The sequence below is a fragment of the Pleurodeles waltl genome, chromosome 5, assembly GCF_031143425.1.
Source record: "Pleurodeles waltl isolate 20211129_DDA chromosome 5, aPleWal1.hap1.20221129, whole genome shotgun sequence".
NCBI lineage: Eukaryota > Metazoa > Chordata > Amphibia > Caudata > Salamandridae > Pleurodeles > Pleurodeles waltl.
Genome location: NC_090444.1, coordinates 336,369,643 through 336,390,726, shown reverse-complemented (window position 1 = coordinate 336,390,726; position 21,084 = coordinate 336,369,643).

Sequence of the window (21,084 nt, the reverse complement as noted above, 5' to 3'; positions counted from 1 at the left end):
CGGTACAGGGTTGGACTCCTAAAGATAACAGACCCCATGTTGATTTAGAAGTACACTGGAAACACAAACATGTTCAAAGAGTCAGAGAATTAGTTGGCACAGGAGCGGAGGCCTTTTTAATTTATGGAAATCCATAAAAGTATACCAGTCAGCAGTATACCATTACTGGGTTGGGTGGAAAACAAACCCCTGCTGTGCAGACTACTGTTCAAATGAAAATAGAAAGAACACCAAAAAGAGAATATACTATTTTGATTGTGCCCTTCCTGGAATATAAGGTGGGAATTGACATTCAGAAGGGGATATCTTTGTACTTGGATGGTGGTTGTAATCAATTTGGTTCAAAAAGAGACCGTTCAGTGGCAGACATGAGGGAAGGCCATCTGAAGATACCCCCAGAGAAGGAGCTCCCATCAATGAAGGTAACTTGCTTAAAGCAATACCACAATTCAGGAGGGCATGTGGAAATAGGTAAAATTGTGCAAGAATTGATTGAGGCTGGTGTGATAGCTCCAACCACTACTGAATGGAATAATCCTATGTGGCCCGCTGTCGACGTGATGGGCACGATAGAATGGCAGATGATTACCGCGAGCTGAATAAACATACACCCACTTTGACAGCCATGGTCCCTGACACCATCACTTTGATTGAGAGAATACAGAAACAAAAAGGGACCTGGTATGCCACCATTGACATAGCTAATGCTTTCTTTTCTATGCCATTGGATCCTGAGTGTCAAGAGCAATTCAGCTTCTCACATTGTAGCAGACAATTTAAGATGTTATCTTTGCCTATGGGGTATATAAATATCGCCCCACCATCTGTCCCCTGCTGGTGGCAGAGCACTTCAATTAAGTATTTGTCATTCCAGGAGTGCAATTGACCCATTACATTGATGATGTGATGATTCAGGGAGAGACACAAGAACATGTGCAGACTCAAATGGACCGGGTTGTAGAACGTTTGCAGAATAAAGGTTGAATGATTGATCCAGACAAAATGCAGGGACCATCTCAAAATGAGAAGTTTCTAGGAATTCAGTGGAATCAGGGACATAGAGAGGTGTTGCATCTGGAAAAGCAAAAGATTTTACAGTTTGCCACTCCACGCACTAAGCAGGAGGCACAGTGATTCATTGGATTGTTTGGTTTTTGGAAACAGCATATCCCTCACTTGGGTCTAACTTTGGCCCATTTGTACAAAGTGACACAAAAGAAACACAAGTTTGAATGGGGTGAACAACAGCAGTGTGCGTTTCACTTGGCAAAGGACGCAATTCAACAGGCTTTAGACTTATCACCAGTACATGAAGGAGACATTGAGTTGCATGTAACCATTCAGGGGCAATATGCCAAATGAAGCACGTGGCAAAAACAGGGAAGAACAAGGGTGCCCCTGGGTTTTTGGACTAGAAAGCTACCTGAAGCTGGAGAACGATATACTCCTTTTGTAAAACAGATACTTGCTTGTTATTGGGCTCTAGTGGATACTGAGCAAATTACCCTAGGTCATAATGTGATTCTGAGACCTGAGATTCTCCCATAATGCAGTGGGTGATGAGTTCACCTAAAGCTCACCACATAGGACCTGTACAAGCAACTAGTAGCATACATTGGAAATGGTACATACAAGCAAGATCCTGAGTGGGACCAGCAGGGACTGAAGCTCTACATGAACATGTGCAGGATGATGAGAGGGTGCAGCAGGTACCACAGATAAAAGAGTCACCAGTGACATGGTGTGAGCCATTTGAATCCTTGCCCCCTGAGGATCGGAAGCATGTATGGTTTACTGATGGTTCAGCCAAGTAAATGGAGACTTAAAGACATTGGAAGGCAGTGTCATATAACCCAGTCACCAAGCATTTATTAACTACTACAGGAGAAGGGAAGAGCAGTCAATATGCTGAACTGTGTGTTTTGTCTCAGGCACTGAAACAAGAATTATCTGGGACTTGTCACTTTTACGCTGATTCTTGGTCTATGGCCAACGGGTTAGCCACCCGGCTTCCCACATGGCATGCACATAACTGACAAATACATTCTAAGGAGGTGTGTGGCAAAGACTTTTGACAAGAAATTTAGGAAATGCTAGAACAAAGTACTGTTACTATGTATCATGTAGATGCCCACTGTTCCACTGATTCACTAGAACAATGGTTTAATTCCCTTGCAGACAACAAAGCCAAAATCTCCGAGGCCTGGAGGCCTGTACCCGTAAATCTGATAATTTACCCAGTATGAATCAATCATATATGATTTGCTATGTTTCATACACGTTGAGCCTATGTGCTGAACAAGGTAATATCATTTCATATACACTTGTATGAAGATGTTTGTGTGGAATGTTTGTAATGCTGAGCTGGAAATAGTGTGCATGCAACATTTCCCTGCTTGCACAAGTATCTTGGATCTTCGGCGTATGGTTCACATGGTCTAGTATATCTATCTAGCTAAATGTGAAATTTAAGTCAGCAGACAATAAGTTTGTGATGGGTGAATTTATTGCAATGCTACTACATATAAAAATATTTGTGACAGAAATAAACAAAGTAAAGTGACGGGGTCAGTCATGGTGAATGAAATCATTCAAGTAGATGTGACACCACTAGAAGTCAAAAGTTCAGACTACTCCTCCAATTGGAAATGGAATGGGGCCCAGGATCAGTCCACAGAGTGTATGTATGAAACACAAAAAAGACATTAAGGAAAGGGTTGATGGCAGTGTTCTGTGTCTTGCAATCTACGGCTCCCAGATTCTTGCATGGATATCCCCGCTTGCGAGTGGGGATCAGCTGCAATAGAGGCAGGGGTGTATGTGGGTTTGTGTGCCCCTGGTAGGAACTCCCTTTCTGTGGCTGGTGTCGATGTACTTGGGCCTAATGTAGTTGACCCAAAGGAAGGGAAAGATTGGGTTGGAAAAGCCCTGCTCAGGATTGTATGAATGTCCCACAGAATCCCTGTTAAGGAGGTCTTGTTTGAATTGTGGGCCTTCATTTGTTCACACATGTTCCTGTGCATGTCCCTCTGCAGCTGCTCCATTTTCTGGTGGTCAGTCAGTACCTGGCCCATCACACCTTGGGCCTCCTGATAGATCCTCAAGACTTGAACTGAAGGTTTCCTGGTTGTGAGTGGCCCCAGTGGCCTCACTCTGCTGGCCCATTGCATCCCTCCCACAGACTCTACCTCCACGAGCCTGTGCTCTTGGCACATGGTGCCCTTTCCCACTGGGTCCTGGAACTTCAGTGTAAGGAGTGTTGGGTTGGACCTCTAGATCCAGGGCTGGGGGGGCACAATATGGTGGAAATTGGGCTAGGTACAGAGGTTGTGAGGCACCTTGTTGCATGCTATGGGAGTGCAACAACAAAAAATTACTTTGTTTTTTTAATGCAAAGGAACACAAATGTCACAGAAATTGAGGTAAGACATGCACTACAAGATATAAAAGAGGCACGTATCAGTTCTCAAGAGCCCGCAACCAAAATATTAAACCAAAGTCCCTGAGCATATTAGAGACCAGAAACCACCTTAAAACGATTAGTAATAGGAACAAAATAAAGCTACCACTGTAACCCCTCCTGCCCCTAGCAGATACCAAGATGTTAAAATTCCTGAACACTTAACCACCACACACAATGAGAAACCCTTCCTTTTATAAAATATCCTAAATAATGGAAAATGGAAAATGTATCATAGTATTTTCTACAACAGGTAATTTTCAGAAATTAACCCAATATCAAACATGGATGTGGATGGCACATTCAGAATGTGTCACAAACAATTCAACCAAACACACATCATACATGGTAAGTACCAAAATACTAATATACCATTTGTAGATGCCCTTCTACCTAACAAAGTAGCATCTATTCTAATCTCTTAACCCTAATTAAAAATAAACTATGGCCCACATATTTTGAACAAGCCATGATTCAAACCATCCTAAAAATGTATCCACACACGTACAACCATACAAGGCTGTTACTATCACTGCAAAGTATTTGGAGACACCGCCAACAATCTACACTGTATAGAGTACAAAGCAAACAGCCAACTTGCTTGTGAAATTAGAAAGTGATAGCACTAGTCTATGTCCCCGTCATAGAAGTAGCTAAGCATTACAATTTACTGATATAAAGACCTTTCAGCAAAGAAAATGAACAGAAACTGAGGACCTGATTTAGAGTTTGATGGACGGGTTACTCCATCACAAATGTGACAGATATCCCATCTGCCATATTACGATCACCATAGGACATAATGGAATTGTAATACGGCAGACACTGATATCTGTCACGTTTGTGACTGAGAAACCCCATCTTCCAAACTTTAAATTAAGCCCTACATCTGCTAACAGACAATTTTGAAGACCCCTGTGTTGGCATACTGCACCGGTTAGGATGCCAACCTAAATTCCAAATATGATGGTGGAATATCTTTGACAGCACCATGACACAGGAAGACACAACTAACAACACTGTAGAAAAAAAGCATAAAGCATTCCAACCATACAAGGAAGAACCCAACACATACAATACAAATTCATGGAAACCCTACAAAAATAAAAAAAAGCTATCAAGAACTAGGACCGGAACAATCAGTAGCCCAAAATCAACCCAAAGTAACCAAACAAACCAACAGAATGTACAATATGCTTCAATGCAATGTAAAACTCTTTGTCATCAACAAATGACTACACTACCTTGAATCAGTAGCCAAATCTCTATTATAAAAAAAATTAAATAAGAATACAAAACAAGACCAACATAAACATTTTAATTAATTCATAAAGAAACATAATAATACAAACCAGAAATAAGAAATTAAACTTATAGGCAAAAATCAATATGTATATTAAATTTAAAAAAACGCAATGCATAATGTCAACGAAATTTCACAAAACCAATCAAATAAAACATATAAAATAGAAATTACCACACAACAATGGTGTTAATTACACATTCATAAATAAATATGTAATTTCCCACCCAACAATAAATAACCTAAAAATAAATTACAGTTCAGAAGCTGCACATCTTTCTTTCTAGAAATGTGCTGAAAAATAAAATATAATAAAAAAATGAGAAAATAAATGTAGATAAATACCCCAAAAATGCAAAAATAATGCAGGTCCACTAGTAATCCATCACAGTGATCCAACTTCTAACTGAACTCTGAAACCCAAAAAGGTATAAAATGCTAAACGATCCAAGAAAATTGAAAAAATAAAGGGAAAATAAAAATAAGAATAACGGTTTACTAGAAACAAAACTGATTTCCTTTAAAACACAGAAAGGGAAAAGCCAAATGTCCGAAAGTCACCTTCCCATCCATAAACATGTAAAAAAGGAGAAAGTACCCACCCACAAAGATCAGTACTTTCAAACATCAAAATTACATATTAATGAAGTTATACAATATGCATAATATAACAAAGTACAACATATAAGAATGATATCTCACTAAAGTATACACCATATGTCCTACGGAAATGACAAATAAACAAAAACATGAAAACTACTATAACACTTAATGAAAGCACAAAACATCACTCTAAATGCTAATTACCACTACTCCTACATCCCCTCGCCACCAAAACCCTAACAAAAAAATGTAAACAAGTATTACCTGCTTCAATTAACTGTAATACCTTATAGTGACTTGTTTCCTGAAAAATTACCCAAAAACATTACAGACTGGAAAAAGTAAGGTAGCTAGGAAAAATATGGTCACTAAATGAAAATAAAAAAAAACTTTACACTATAGAAAATAATGGGGATCAAATATGAAAAAGTGTATAAAATGTATGGAAATGCTAAACTGTATTAAGTTATAAAAATATGCACCACTGCCTTATCTAATCTTCAAAATAAATATTACAATTAAAACAATAGTATAATTTAAAAAGTTTAAAAAACTGTAAAAGTGTGGTTCTAAAAATGTATGAGAACCACCTTTGTTGATGTAAAAACAAACAAATTTAAAAATGAAAAAAAGTTACAAAAGTTTCAACCATACAACGTAGTCTGTATATTATTTACATTTTTTGTTATTGAAAAATTACTAATGCATTATCTAAAATACAACTTAAATGTGTGTACTATATGTTAAAAGATGCATGCCATCAAAAATAAATACATATACATAGAATTAACAAAAAGTTGAAAAACAGGTTTGTTATGTACCTTTGTTATAGTAACAAATATAAAGTATAAACATGTATATTAGAAATAAAATGCTAACTCCAATGTACAACAGTTTAAGGAAGGAGCTGGACAACAAAGATTTCACCTTTACTATTCAAACTCCAGCTTAAACCATTTTGGGAAGCTGTTGACCACACTAAAGGGGTTACATTTACTATTCCCATTCCAAACTATACTATTTTGGGGAAGGTGTTGTACACTAAAGGGGTTACAGTTACTATTTCGACTCCAATTTAAACCATTTTAGGGAAGGTGTAACACTTAAGAGGTTACATATACTATTCATTATCACGCCTAAAGTATTTATGAGCCCTTATGTGTTGCACTCACACCTCACAATGTGGTGCAAGGGTGATACAACTAAAAAATGAGTCTTTTGAAGTCACTCAAGCCGACTTGCCATGGCTGATTGGGTCCACTAATCTGGAATTAAGCAATGCAGTTCAAATCAATGTGTTGCCCTACTCAGGCCTGGGAAGGTGTTCCATTGGCATTGCGTGGGTGTTCCCACACAAATCCTGTGGTGTTTGAAACATTCCCAGATTTACTAGAAGTGCTAGACCTGAAAATGTGCCAAAAGATATGTCTTTTTAGGGGAGGTGCAATGAGGAGAAATAACTTTATTTCTCCTCGCTACTTCTTCTTTCTATGTGTGCTGCATTTTGCAGCACACATAGAATGAGGAATATGCCTCTTTGGATTGTTTTTGTTCTGGAAGGAGTCCCTTCCGCCCACAAATTATTCCTGCATGCAATGCAGGCACCCTTGCACTATTGTGCCTGCACTGTTGCTAGGCAGCCCATTGTGTGGCAGCTCTGGGGAAAGGACAGGAATGTGCCATATATTAGTAAATACTGTGCATTCGTTCCCTTTCCCTGTAATTCAGTGCAGTGAGGTAACTTGCAATGCTGTGCTGCATTACAATCCCATAAATATGGCCAAAAGGTGGTTACATTTACTATTTCTACTACAATCTAGACTATTTTTAGGAAGGTGTTGGACACTGAAGGGGTAACATTTCCATTTCCATTCCAATGCAGACAATTTTGTGGAAAGCATTGGACTCTAAAGGGGTTACATTTACTGTTCTGTATCACTGACATATTAGTGATGCAAACAATACCAAAACACCAAGACTTTAGGAAAAAAATATCTGTATTAAAAATGTCAACTTTCTATACTTAAATAGTAAAACCACGTATAACGAGAACACAAATCATTGTTAAAAACATTGATTTTTACCTATATCAAAAATACATATGTTGAAAACAAACATATTGTATCATTTAAAAAAACATATATGGCCTCATTGCGAGTTTTGCGGTCTGACGGTAAGACCGCTGCGGTGGCTGCCACCAAAAGACCACCATGTTGGCAGTAATCTAACCACCATATTAAGAAACACACTGTAAACACCGCCAAAAAACAGCCACATTTCTGAAACTGCTAGGATGCTGGAGGACAGAAAAGAGGCCCACCACAAGCACTGACAGTCCAACAAAAATCCTCCCATCAAATTACGATTCACAAATCATGACATCAGTTCTTCCACAGCAAAAAACCATTGGTGGTGCGAACCGCAACGGTATCAAGTCACATCACACTGAACACAAACATTACGTTGGATAGTTTGAATACCCCATACCTGCCACACACCCAACACACCTACACATGACATTTAATAGCAGACCCCTACACAACCCACAATCCTTTGCAAACAGAACGCCACAGTCAGCCACATTAAAGCAAACTCTGTCATAGATATACATAAACCAACAATAGGCATCCATACACATTTCACCACGCATACATCCTGCACAACACACATTTTACTACCACATACAATCCACAACTACCATCACCTACTCTCATCACAGCACCTACACCTCACCAATTATGTTCCTCTACAGAATTTTACTCTGAACACTACCACACCGTCTTCACCACCACTACCATGTCCCCACAAAAACACCCACGTTTCACAGATGATGAGTCGAGGGTCATAGTGGACGAAAATGTCAAGATAGAGCCACATCTGTTCAGAGCATAGGTCCAGCAAACATCAATTGCCAGGAAAATGGAGCTGTAGCAAAGAATAGTGGACAGGGTCAATGCTGTAGGCACCTATCCAAACTTAAGAGATACAGAAGAGGTGGAACCACCTCAGGGGGAAGGTACGTTCCTTGACGTCTAAGCACCAGCTGGTGGTAATAAATACTGGTGGTGGGCCCCCACCTCCTCCCGCTACTTTGGCATCTTGGGAGGAGAAGGTCTTGGGCATATGGCATCCTGAGGGCCTGACAGGAATACCTGGAGGAGTGGAATTAGGTAAGTCACCACAAAATCCATGTCACCCAATTGGTATGTCCTGCATGCTCCCTCACCAACTTACCCCACCCCAATTAATGTACCACCCACTACACCTCTGTTCAAATGTCCTAATACCCCTCTATGGCATGCCACATGTCCACTAAACTTGCCTGGCTCCAAAAGCCCTTGGACATGCTACACAAAGTCCTGGCAATGTGTTTCACTACAACTGCCCTATGCAATATCCCGCCATTGTGAAAACCTGAACAGTGCACCAAATTTGAGATGTCATGCACGTGAAACTAACTACCAATCTAACCCATCTTGAATGTTTCTGTATGAAACAGTTTATGGCAATGACAGCAATGCAGTGGTCCACTCCTACTATTATCACAAGCAAAACACAGCTATAGCTGAGTGTCCAATCCTAATGTCCTTAGAATGAAGATTCCCACTAACGGAATGTACTCACCTGGGGTGGAAATGTAGATGCCAAAGTGGATGCACATGCAGTGCATCCAGATACAGGTCAATGACTATTTCTTACTCCCATACTGTGCCCGTACTCTGACACTATTGTGCATTGCACACTTTTTTGTGCCATGTATCATGTCAGGCACTGCACTAAGCAAAAAAGATGAACACCCATGTCAATAATCAGGCAACATAAGATGGTTTCAGCAGTCCAATCACTTTGAACATAGTACAACAGCTTTAAGCATGGTGTACTGTATTGAAATTACAGAGTCACATGATGTACTAAGTAAGATTACACAGCAGCTGTCATTGTCATTTTGAGGGATAATATTAAGGCAATATCTGCATCGCACACAACATCAATAATACCCTAAATGTAGCATCACTTGTAGTATCACTTACAGCAAATGTGTTCCACTTCTTCCACAGCTAACCTTGCCACTGTCACCATGGACAGGATACAAGAGACTGTCATTACCCCACTTGATGAAGGCTGCAGTGAGGACAACACCCCTGGACACTGAGGTAGAAGCTGGCCCATCAGGGACACCTGGTCAGTCAACAACTCTCAGTCTCACCCTGCCCACATCGACTCCTCCCAGCCCTGTTGTATCTATAACTTAGACAACCATTTGCCCCCAAATTTGTGTTCCAAGGACTCTGTCATCCATTTTGTGCCCCACAGTACAGGTATCTGAGTCTCCTCTTGACAATGAAGGTCCTGCCACCACTGGGAGTAGACACTGTGTCAGGGGCACTGGCACGTGGGGCAGGGTGCATGAGAGGGTTGCTGTGGCCAGAGGATGGGGGCTCAAAGGGACAATACTGACCAGGAAACCATCTCCCAAGTCCTAGGAGCGTACCAAAATTTCCAAGGCATGATGGGCCAGGTAATCACCACGATACAACCACCAGGAAGTCATGCAGCAGTGGCAGGCACAAAATGCCATCCTGGCTTCCATTCCTGGGGTGCTGAGGGACATCAACACTACCTTGAGTAGGTCTGCCACACAACATCACACTTCTTCCACTAGTAAAGATGTCAACAGGCCCTTCAACATCTATGGTTGCTAAGGTAATTGAGGCCCTGCTAGGGGAAGGACATGCCTCAGACACCCCACTCTCTGTAGCAGAGGAACCTCACCACAAACGTGGACATCCACACAGACATCCAGGAAGAGCAGATGCCAATACCACAGGTCCTGTGTAAGTGTCATTTATCAACCATATATACCTGTTTTGGGTGCAAACTCTGGTATCACTATGTCCCTCTGTATTGTACAATCTTTGTTATGGTCTTCACATGTGGACTCTATCAGCAGGAGACTCATTACATTGGGATGGTAACATAGATAGAGTCCAAAACAGGTGTATACTACATCAACAAACATGTATTGCTAGATATGCAAACAGTAGACAGAGTAGTACTGATCATAACATCAGAATGTCTGCTTAGGGGACATACACTACTAGACCACAGGGTATAAAGGTTAGGGACGTCAGTCTTCCTACAAGCCAGGAAACATACATATTGGTCCTTTGTATCACCAGGTAATGCCTTATCACATACCCATACTTTAGCCTCCTAATAATCATACCCCATTATACAGACAGAGATCAGTACTAATGTTCCCAGTCCAGAGATCTTTCACTTATATTCGTCACATACCTGTAAGCTTCTGAATTGCCTATGTCAGTCTACAGAGACATGCATATTGGTCTGCTAAGTAGGAACACACTGACAGTTATGTATAAGGTAGGTCACATACAACAGAAACGTTGTGATGTTAGAGGCTATGGTTCAACTGTTTCACGTGTCAGACACATATGGACACACACATGGTACCATTTGACCACCCCAGTACCAAACAGATTATCTTGATGGGAAACCACAAATCCACCCCAGTGCCCTGACAGTCTGGCCATGCTGGTTGCACAGCACATACTCATGGCAATTCGTGCCTGGTATCAGCCATGTCCACTTCACACGTCTGCCTGTAATCCCCATCTGCCTCTGACACTGTCTGTGACTTGCTAAAGATGAGCAACCTAAGTGAAACTCACACATCTGTGATTGACCGAGATAAGGGATAGGACATAGGAGAAAACATTCATGAAATCTGACAAGGCATGTTCACAAGTGTGACTTTGTTTGTGTATTAACAAATCATTACACTGGTGACCACTCTGTTCTGTACACAATACCAAATTGCAATCTGCATGCACAATTCACTCATTGGCATTGGCAATACCTAAGACCTCATAGATGATGGTGAGAAGGAGGTGACATGCTACCTGTCAAATCTTGGTTACAAAATGAAATATCACCATTAAGAATACATCACATACCTTGAGTCAGTTGAAATACTGATAAATGAGATCTGCTCTGCAGTCTCTGGCTACATCCTTATCAGGCTCATCATCACTTAGCAAATCAGCATATCCACCCACAGGTACTGCTGCCTCCCCCATCTGATATGAATGCTATCTGACGTCTCAGGGCAAGGTTGTACAGCATGCATCAGACAACAATTATTTGAAATACCTCCAGATATATACAGGCAGCGAAACCTTGCCTCCAGGAGCCCAAAAGTCTTCTCAAAGACATGCCTTTTCCTTCTGTGCCCCTCATTGTAGTAGACTTCCCCTGGCATGGTTGAGTACCTCACTGGTGTCAACAACCAAGGGAGGTTTCAATAGCCCGAGTCCCCTGTAAGGAATAGGTAAAACAACACAAACATATATCGATGGACATGCACATTTGTGATCGCAGGAGATAAACTTTGCAAACACACTTGTCAAATCTGACTTACCAACCAGCCAGGCCCACTCTGTGTAGAGCTGTGTCATCAGCAATGGAATATTGCTGTTCCCCATGATGACTGAATCTGGATACTTAACACAGGCTTGTGAAATGTACTGGTCTACCAAACACACCACTTGGACATTGATGGAGTGGTAGTATTTCCTGTTCCTGTATACCTGTTCATTTGCACTGGGAGGAACCAAGGCTACATGGGTGCCATCTACGCCTCCAGACACATTCGGGATGTGTCCCATTGCATACAACTCTGCCTTCACATAGGCCAAATCTGCAAGTTGGGGGGACCTGATGTATCTGTCCAAGTGTTTCAACAATGCACACAATACATCTTTCAAAACCAGAGTGAACATGAGCTGACAAATCCCTGAAGTTAGGGCAACTGTATTCTGAAAGGACAAAGTGGCCAGGAAGTGTAGCACTGATATGACTTGAACGATGGGAGGTATGACATTTGGATTGTGAATGGAGGCATCAGATCTGGCTTCAACAGATAACAAAGATCCATAAATGTATGCCTATGCAGGTGATATGTCTGTACAGTGTGTCTCTCCTCTTTGGTGTGCAGATCTATTAGTGGTCAGTACACTGGAGGTTGTCTTATTTTCCTCATGCCAGGGTAATTATGTGGAAACATAAACATATTGTATGTGAGATAAACAGTACACACATAATTAATATGTCCTTATACAAGTCACACATATCTACAGTTGAGGTCAGTTACAACATGTGACATCTAAAGTACAGCATGTTGCTATGCAGCCTATGACACTCCTCTTGGTGCATATTCTCTGAATCCTCTCAGGTACTATACATCCATATGTATGTGTGACAGTCAGTGTTTGATAGTCCAAACTACTTCACATGTGAAACATATTTGTTGCACCTATTCTACATTACCGACGCACATAGGATATTGAGAATAGGGTTATATCTATATCACCACAAATCCCTTTGTTACACAGCTATAACTACTCACATGCACAAAATGACATTAGACATGAAGGCAGTACTTACTGATTTGTAGCACAATATAGGGAATTCTTAATTATGCAGATTCCAAAACTATTCCATACATGAAATTGGCTCAAAATGGCAGCCACCTGACCTACTGTACTTGACATGTGGAAGTGACCTAACTCCTTCAGCGGATGTCGTCATGGTGGTAGGTGGTTACAACAGCAGTGGAAATTGCCATTGAGAACATGCTTGTTTTGGCGGTCCTGGGCCAGTGGTGATGTCCACCGGCGGTGACGGTCCTGTACGTGAAGGGTGTGACCTCCATCTTCAGCAGTATTGTTCACTTGACTCCTGACACTGCTGCTATCATGACCTTAACTACCTGAGCTGCTATGTACTGCCTCTGGGAGCTATTGAGCACCGTCGTACAGGTGATAGGGCCCAGCTAAATCATAACAATATAACCCAAAATAAATTTGCATCAACTGCAAACTTTCAGACAATAACCTAAATATTTAAATAAATATATATATATATATATATATATATATATATATATATACATATATATACATATATATATATATATATATTTATATTTATACACACACAGACACACACACACACACAGAGGCACATTTATATTCAAAACTATTATATATTATAAATAAAACCTAGATTAGCATTCACCATAGAAGGACCTAACAGATAATAAAACTAAAAATTAATCAAACTGATAAAATAAAATGTTAACCAATGAAATCAGACAGCCAAAAAAATCAACAATGTAACAGGCACACTAATTTAAGCAATGAAATACTTCAAAAATGACAAATGTTGCAAGAGAGAGAGATTCTCTGACCAGACCATTAAAGGAGAATTATATACATCTCAACGACTAGCAAAACAAGTAAGTAAAATGTATATTTAAACTGAAAGATACTTGTTAATAAACTTAAAATTGCCAAAAATTTACAAAACACCCTCCAACTTCCATCTCCTTACATAGGGCCTGATTACAAGTTTGGTGGTGGGACTGCCAGACTGCCAAGGTGGCGGTCCTAAAAAAGACCGCTGAGTCAACTGTCTGTCGTCTGCCATATTACAATGCTACTACTGGCCCAAAGATGGTGTACTTGATGGTGGTGGAAAATACAAGGTATATTTTTGCATTTATGTTGATGCAGGTGTGTACATTTTGATCGAAAGATACACAAATGCATAACACATGCGTAAAAATTCTTTGTGCATGTACCATTCCAATGCCAGAGACTGGGTCATAAATGCTCAGTTCAGTTCAGCCAATGGCAGAAAAGTGCAAATGGCGCTTATCTGTATTTTTTTTTTTTTAACCAGGGGTGAAGGTGCTGCCTTGAAGGAGGGGGGAGGTGCTTGGACGAATGAGCCCACTTTGGAGAATGAAGGTAAAAGAAGAAAATGGGTGAGTTAGCATCTAATTTCCTTTGATTCTGCAATCTCAAAGCAGGTAACCTGTCCTGCCACACACGGCTTGGCAGAACAGCACATCATAATGTGCATGACAGTACCCTTGTCTAGACTGCCCTGTTACAGCTGCTTTTCCCGAGCTGTCATGAAGGAAGGATAACTCTGATGGTCTCTAGTTCAGCAAACCACAAACATCGGAGCACAGCAGTCAGACCGCGAACACTGCAGCAGTTGGCCTGCTGCCATTGTGGTCCCCAGATGGGTAAACAAGCAATCAGGCCAATAGGGGGTCATTTTGACCTCAGCGGTCTTTTGTCAAGACCGCCGAGGGACTGCCGTGCGGAAGACCGCCAGTGCTGGTGGTTTGCCGTTCGGCGTATTATGACTGTTGCCAGCTCTCCGTCCTTTTTCGGACGGAGAGCCGCCAACAGCCATACTGGCGGGCGGCAGGGAAGTGGAGGTTGCTCCACCTCCACCGCCACGTCAACAGAACACTGCCCACCGAATCACGTCCTGTGATTCGGCGTGGCGGTGTTCTGTTGACGGTGTGGTGTCGGCGGAGCAGCCCCCATGGCTCCCGTCCCCTCCCGGAGGATCGTCGGACCAGGTAAGTCGATCGTCCGTGAGGGGAGTGGGGTGGGGGGGTGTTGTGTGTTGTGTGCGTGCATGGGGGTGTGCGTGTGTGTATGTAGTGGGGATGTCTGAGTGCCTGTATGCTTGCGGGGGTGTCGTGAGTATGGGAATGAGTGCGTGTATGTCTGTAGATATGTCTGCATGGGTGTGTGCATGTATGTTTGAATGTGGGTGTGCGTGTCTGACTGTGTGTGTGGATGTTTGCATGTATGTCGGTGTGTGCGTGTCTGTGTGTTGGTGGTGCCTGTGTGCGTGTCGTGTGTGCATGAGTGATGTGATGTTGGGGTCGGGGTAGGGAGGGAGGTCCTGCCACCTTTGGGGGGTGGCAGGGGTGGTGGAGGGTGTAGGGGAGGGAGTCGGTGGGGTTGGGGGGGGAGACTCCTATCAGTGCCAGGGAAAGAATTCCCTGGCACTGATAGTGCTGGTTCCAACCGCAGGAAATCCTTGGCGGTAAGCAAGGTCCAAATACCGCCGGTGGTATAGTGACGACCGCCGGGCTGGGGACCCTGGTCTCCAGCCCAGCGGGCGGAACGGAGAGGCGGCGGATGACCATGGCGGTAACCGCCATGGTCATAATTCCCAAAAAAAGACCGCCAGACTGTTGGCGGTCTTACCGCCGCTTCTCCGCCGTCCACCAGGGTCGTAATGACCCCCATAGTCTTTCTAAAAGAAAAGACTACTGGGGTCATTATGAGTCTGGAGGAACAAGGACCGCCAGATTCACATTGACGGTCGGACCACTGCACTGCAGGCCATCCGACCACCACATTACAACACTGGTGGTCAGACCACCAGGGGATGGCCACCCCTGCCGGGGGCATGGTTACCGACAGGCTGACAGTGGTTGGGGTTGGGGTTGTGCTCAGCCACGGTGGTGCTGAACTCAGTGCCACAATAATGATCACAACCCAACTTACCGTCAGCCTTTCCATGGCGGTAACCCTGCCATTAAAAGGCTGGTTGTAAGCCAGTGCTGGGGGACACAGGGGACCCCTGCACTGCCCATACCCAGCAATGTCAGAATACGCACTGTCTGCTTTCCAGACACTGCACATTCTAAGGGTGCTATGATATTGGCAGGCCAATACTGTAACACTGTTGTAGTACAATGCTCCAGCCAGTCAGCCCAGCGGAAACATTGTAATACGATGGGGGGATGCCACTGGCATGACAGTGCAGTCCTCCCCGGGGCTTTGGCGCGGTCCCGTGGTAGGACAGCCAAAGTCTTAATGAGGCCCTACGACGGAAAAGTGATGACCTGCCAGATAAAAAAAACAGCTATTAGAATCTAGCACACACACATAAGAAAGTAAGTATACATAAGTTTACAATAAAAAATAAACTTAACAAAATAGTGAGAAAAAATAAACCTAACGACCTCTACAAACTAGGGTGGTCATTACAACCCTGGCGGACGGTGTTAAAGCTGCGGAAATACCGCAAACAGGCCGGCGGACAAAAAAAGGGAATTAAGACCCTGGCGGTAACCGCCAACAAAGACAGCCACTTTAACACTTCGGCCGCCACGGCGGTACAGACAAACAGCGTGGCGGTCACCGCCAACAGACAGGCGGAAGACAATGTACCGCCCACAGTATCATAACCTACTAATCCGCCACCTTTTCCGGGGCGGATTCTCCGTGGATAAAAACACAGTGGAAACAGCTTTTGCTATGGGAAAACGCTCACCTGAACACACTCCACGAGGAACGGCGACTCCATGGAGCCGGAACTCCAAATCCTACCTGCCCTTGTCTTTCTGCTCCTCTATGACCAACATCTACGTAGGCGCAGAACATACCGGTGAGTACTGCATCTACAACACGGGGGAGGGGGGAGGCAAAAGTTAGGGGGACACCCACTAAACACCCCCACCCTCGCATATCACAACATACACACCAATGCAGTCAAATATATCACATTAACAGTCCACAATTCCCCCCGAAGAATGCAAAGACAAAGCAAATTGCGGCCAAACATTGTAATGTGCCAATATACATGTCATACAAAAATATACGGATATATATCTCGAAATCTGTCATAATTATATATACAATACAAGAAGTAGTGCAGATATGTACACAACAATGTCCGTGCACCAACAGTCCAAAAATACATGGGCGAGGCCCACAATAGATACCTGACCAAAATCCGAGAGAACACTGCTGGGGCATCAGATTGAAACACTACAGGCACCTCAGGGGGAAGGGAAGGTGGGGCACCTCAGCCACATGAATGCGAAGCCAGATCCACGACGGGGCTCCATGCCCATTGATGTATCCTGGGGAGTGCAAAGCCACAGTCTCTCAAGTCTTTACAGTGGGTGGTTTGCCCACTGTACCATCCTGGGGAGTGCAAAGCCACATTATCGCAAGTAGATGCAGTTCTCAACTGGTACTGGGTGGGACTGGTGCCCAGACTGGATGAGTCTCCCCGTGAAAGTTCCTGTCCTGTTCCTGTCCTGTCCTGTCACTGACCTAGCTGCACATGGGATAAGGATGCCTGATGTGGCGGTCTATTCATACCCACACAGTGTTTGCCCTGTTCAGCGGTCTTCACCATAGCGTTTTTTGCCCTGTTCAGCGGTCTTCACCATGGCAGTCATGGCCTTGTTCAGCGGTGCTTTGCCATGGCGGTCTATGGACTGTTCAGCGGTGCTCTGACATGGCGGTCTTTGCCCTGTTCAGCGGTCTTCACCATGGCAGTCTTTGCCCTGTTCAGCGGTCTTCACCATGGCGGTCTTTGCCCTGTTCAGCGGTCTTCACCATGGCAGTCTTGGCCTTGTTCAGCGGTGCTTTGCCATGGCGGTCTATGGACTGTTCAGCGGTGCTCTGACATGGCGGTCTTTGCCCTGTTCAGCGGTCTTCACCATGGCAGTCTTTGCCCTGTTCAGCGGTCTTCACCATGACGGTCTTTGCCCTGTTCAGCGGTCTTCACCATGGCAGTCTTGGCCTTGTTCAGCGGTGCTTTGCCATGGCGGTCTAAGGACTGTTCAGCGGTGCTCTGACATGGCAGTCTTTGCCCTGTTCAGCGGTCTTCACCATGGCAGTCTTTGCCCTGTTCAGCGGTCTTCACCATGGTGGTCTTTGCCCTGTTCAGCGGTGCTTTGCCATGGCGGTCTTTGCCCTGTTCAGCGGTCTTCACCATGGCAGTCTTTGCCCTGTTCAGCGGTCTTCACCATGGCAGTCTTGGCCTTGTTCAGCAGTGCTTTGCCATGGCGGTCTTTGCCCTGTTCAGCAGTCTTCACCTTGGCAGTCTTGGCCTTGTTCAGTGGTGCTTTGCCATGGCGGTCTATGGACTGTTCAGCGGTGCTCTGACATGGCGGTTCGGATACTGACATTGGTGTGTGGCATGACGAACTCCACACTGGACATTGGTGTGTGACATGACGAACTGCACACTGGACATTGGTGTGTGACATGACGAACTCCACACTGGACATTGGTGTGTGGCATGACGAACTCCTCACTGGACATTGGTGTGTGGCATGACGAACTCCACACTGGACGTTGATGTGTGGCATGACGAACTCCACACTCGACATTGGTGTGTGGCATGACGAACTCCACACTCGACATTGGTGTGTGGCTTGACGTTCCATCATCGCCCAGCGGGGCTGTGGGATCCTGGTCCCTCCTGGGCACTGACTCCGGCGGTGGTCTCCTGACCAGTAACGATACTTGGGCCCTCCTGGGCTGTGACTCTGGCGGTGGTCTCCTGACCAGTAACGAGACTTGGGCCCTCCTGGGCTGTGACTCTGGCGGTGGTCTCCTTACCAGTAACGATACTTGTGCCCTCCTGGACTGTGACTCTGGCGGTGGTCTCCTGACCAGTAACGAGACTTGGGCCCTCCTGGGCTGTGACTCTGGCGGTGGTCTCCTGACCAGTAACGAGACTTGGGCCCTCCTGGGCTGTGACTCTGGCGGTGGTCTCCTGACCAGTAACAAGACTTGGGCCCTCCTGGGCACTGACTCTGGTGGTGGTCTCCTGACCAGTAACGAGACTTGGGCCCTCCTGGGCACTGACTCTGGTGGTGGTCTCCTGACCAGTAACAAGACTTGGGCCCTCCTGGCAACTGACTCCGGCGGTGGTCTCCTGACCAGTAACGATACTTGGGCCCTCCTGGGCACTGACTCCGGCAGTGGCGGTGGTCTCCTGACCAGTGACGATACTTGGGTCCTCCTGGGCACTGACTCCGGTGATGGGGATGGTCTCCTGACCAGTGACGATACTTGGGCCCTCCTGGGCACTGACTCCGGCGGTGGTCTCCTGACCAGTAACGATGGTGCTGGCGGTTGTGTCTGGACCGCCGGAAATGATGGCTCACTTCTCTGCCGTGACACTCACAACAGGCTGGGCAGACTTCCTCAGGACCTTCCCCACCTTCTTTGGAGTTATAGCTGACTCACATATCGCCTTCGATCCCATTTCAGTTGTTGTCCCACCAGGAGTCTTGACACGGTCCCATCGTCCACTCTCCAATTTCAGAGCCTTTACAGGGGGTGGGCTACCAGTGCCTTGGCTCCGGGTCCTACTGCCTGCCCTGGTGGACGGTGCACTCCAAAAACCTGGAACACGCACCACTGGCACTGGAGGCTTTTTGGCTGAGGCGCTACGATGGGACTGATGAACTGGAGGGGGGGACAAACAGGTCAATTTGACAGAGGGACAGTTTCTGACGGACACTGGGATGGGTAGCTGGAGGGGGTCTGGGAGTGGAGGTAGAGGAGGTGGTTGTAGGAGGTGTCACTTTAGGTGTTTTGGGTGCAGGTACTGGAGGCTGTCGTGAGGTGGATGGATGTTGGGTGAGTGATTGCCGGCGTTTGGGTACTTTGGGAGGGGGCGTCACAGACACATTGGGAGAGGACACAGGGGACGTGTAAATGGCAGTGGAGGTGGTGAGTGTAGGTGAGCAGCTTGTGGTGTTGGGTGTCCTGGTGCGAGTCCTAGTGCCTGTAGATGTGGTGCATGCAGGTGTGTGTGTAGACGAGACGGGGAGGGAGGACGGAGAAGAGGAGGAGGAGGACACAGTGGAGACAGTGGATGTTGCTGTGTCTGTATGGGTGTGATGCTTGTGTGAGTGCCTGTGGTGTGTGTGGTGCCTATGTTTGCTTGAGCTACTTTTGGGTGTTGACTTGTGTGCATGTTGGTCTGTAGGTGTGCTTGGCATGGGCTGGGGTACAGGGGATTGGGTCTGGGTGGAGGAAGTTGGAGGGGGGAGGCTGGACACAGGGACAATGGCTGCCATCAGTGCTGAGGCCAGAGATTGCAGGGTTCGCTGAAGGACAGCCTGACCAGAATGAATGCCTTCCAGGAATGCATTACCGTGTTTCAACTCTGGTTCTACACTCTGGATGGCATTCACAATGGTTGGCTGCCCAACAGTGAGTGACATGAGGAGGTCAATGGCCTCCTCACTGAGGGCAGCAGGGGTGACTGGGGCAGGGCCTGAGGTGCCTGGGGCGAAGGTGATGCCCACCCTACTGGGTGAGCGTGCACAGGGCGAACGCTGAGGGGCTGCTGGGAGGGCGATGCTGGTAGGGGAGGTGGCGGCTGTACCTGTAGAAGTGGGGCGCACAGATGGTGCCGCCACCACAGGGGAGCTCACATCAGCGGACGAGTCTGTGTCGCTGGTTGGTGATCCTGTGGCCTACGTGAAGCTCCCCTCGCTCTCCGTCCCACTGGTGCATTCAGAGTCTGTGGTGTGGACCTCCATGGCCATGTGGGATGCAGTTCCCTCGTGCTCCGGTGCCACTGTACCTCCGCCTGATGATGCTGATGTACAAAAGGACAGGGAGAGCAGGACAAGGGGGGGAGACAGAAGAAAGAGAGTTTTAGTGCATGGCATACCGCTACCGTTGGCGGACAAGACAGACGCAGCAGCCCCATGCATTACACTGTGCTCCTGCCCTCTGCACATGCAATTTCTGGGATATGGCCTAGATGGCAATGGTCGAAATCTGCGCACATGGATGGCAAAGGGGCAACTATACATCAACTTGCCTCTGTTCTGAGCTGAGGTAGAGTCCCACATGGCCTACATTACGGAGGGGCCTTGCCTACCTAACTCGCCCTGGCCTAGGGACACCCACAGACCACCTCCCCCACCCAGACACCTCCACTGCACGCAAAGTCCACAGAATGAGGTTGTACTCACCCCCTTGTGTCTGCTGTGATGTCCTTAAGCGCCCATCCAACTCCGGGTAGGCCACGGCCAGGATCTGGAACA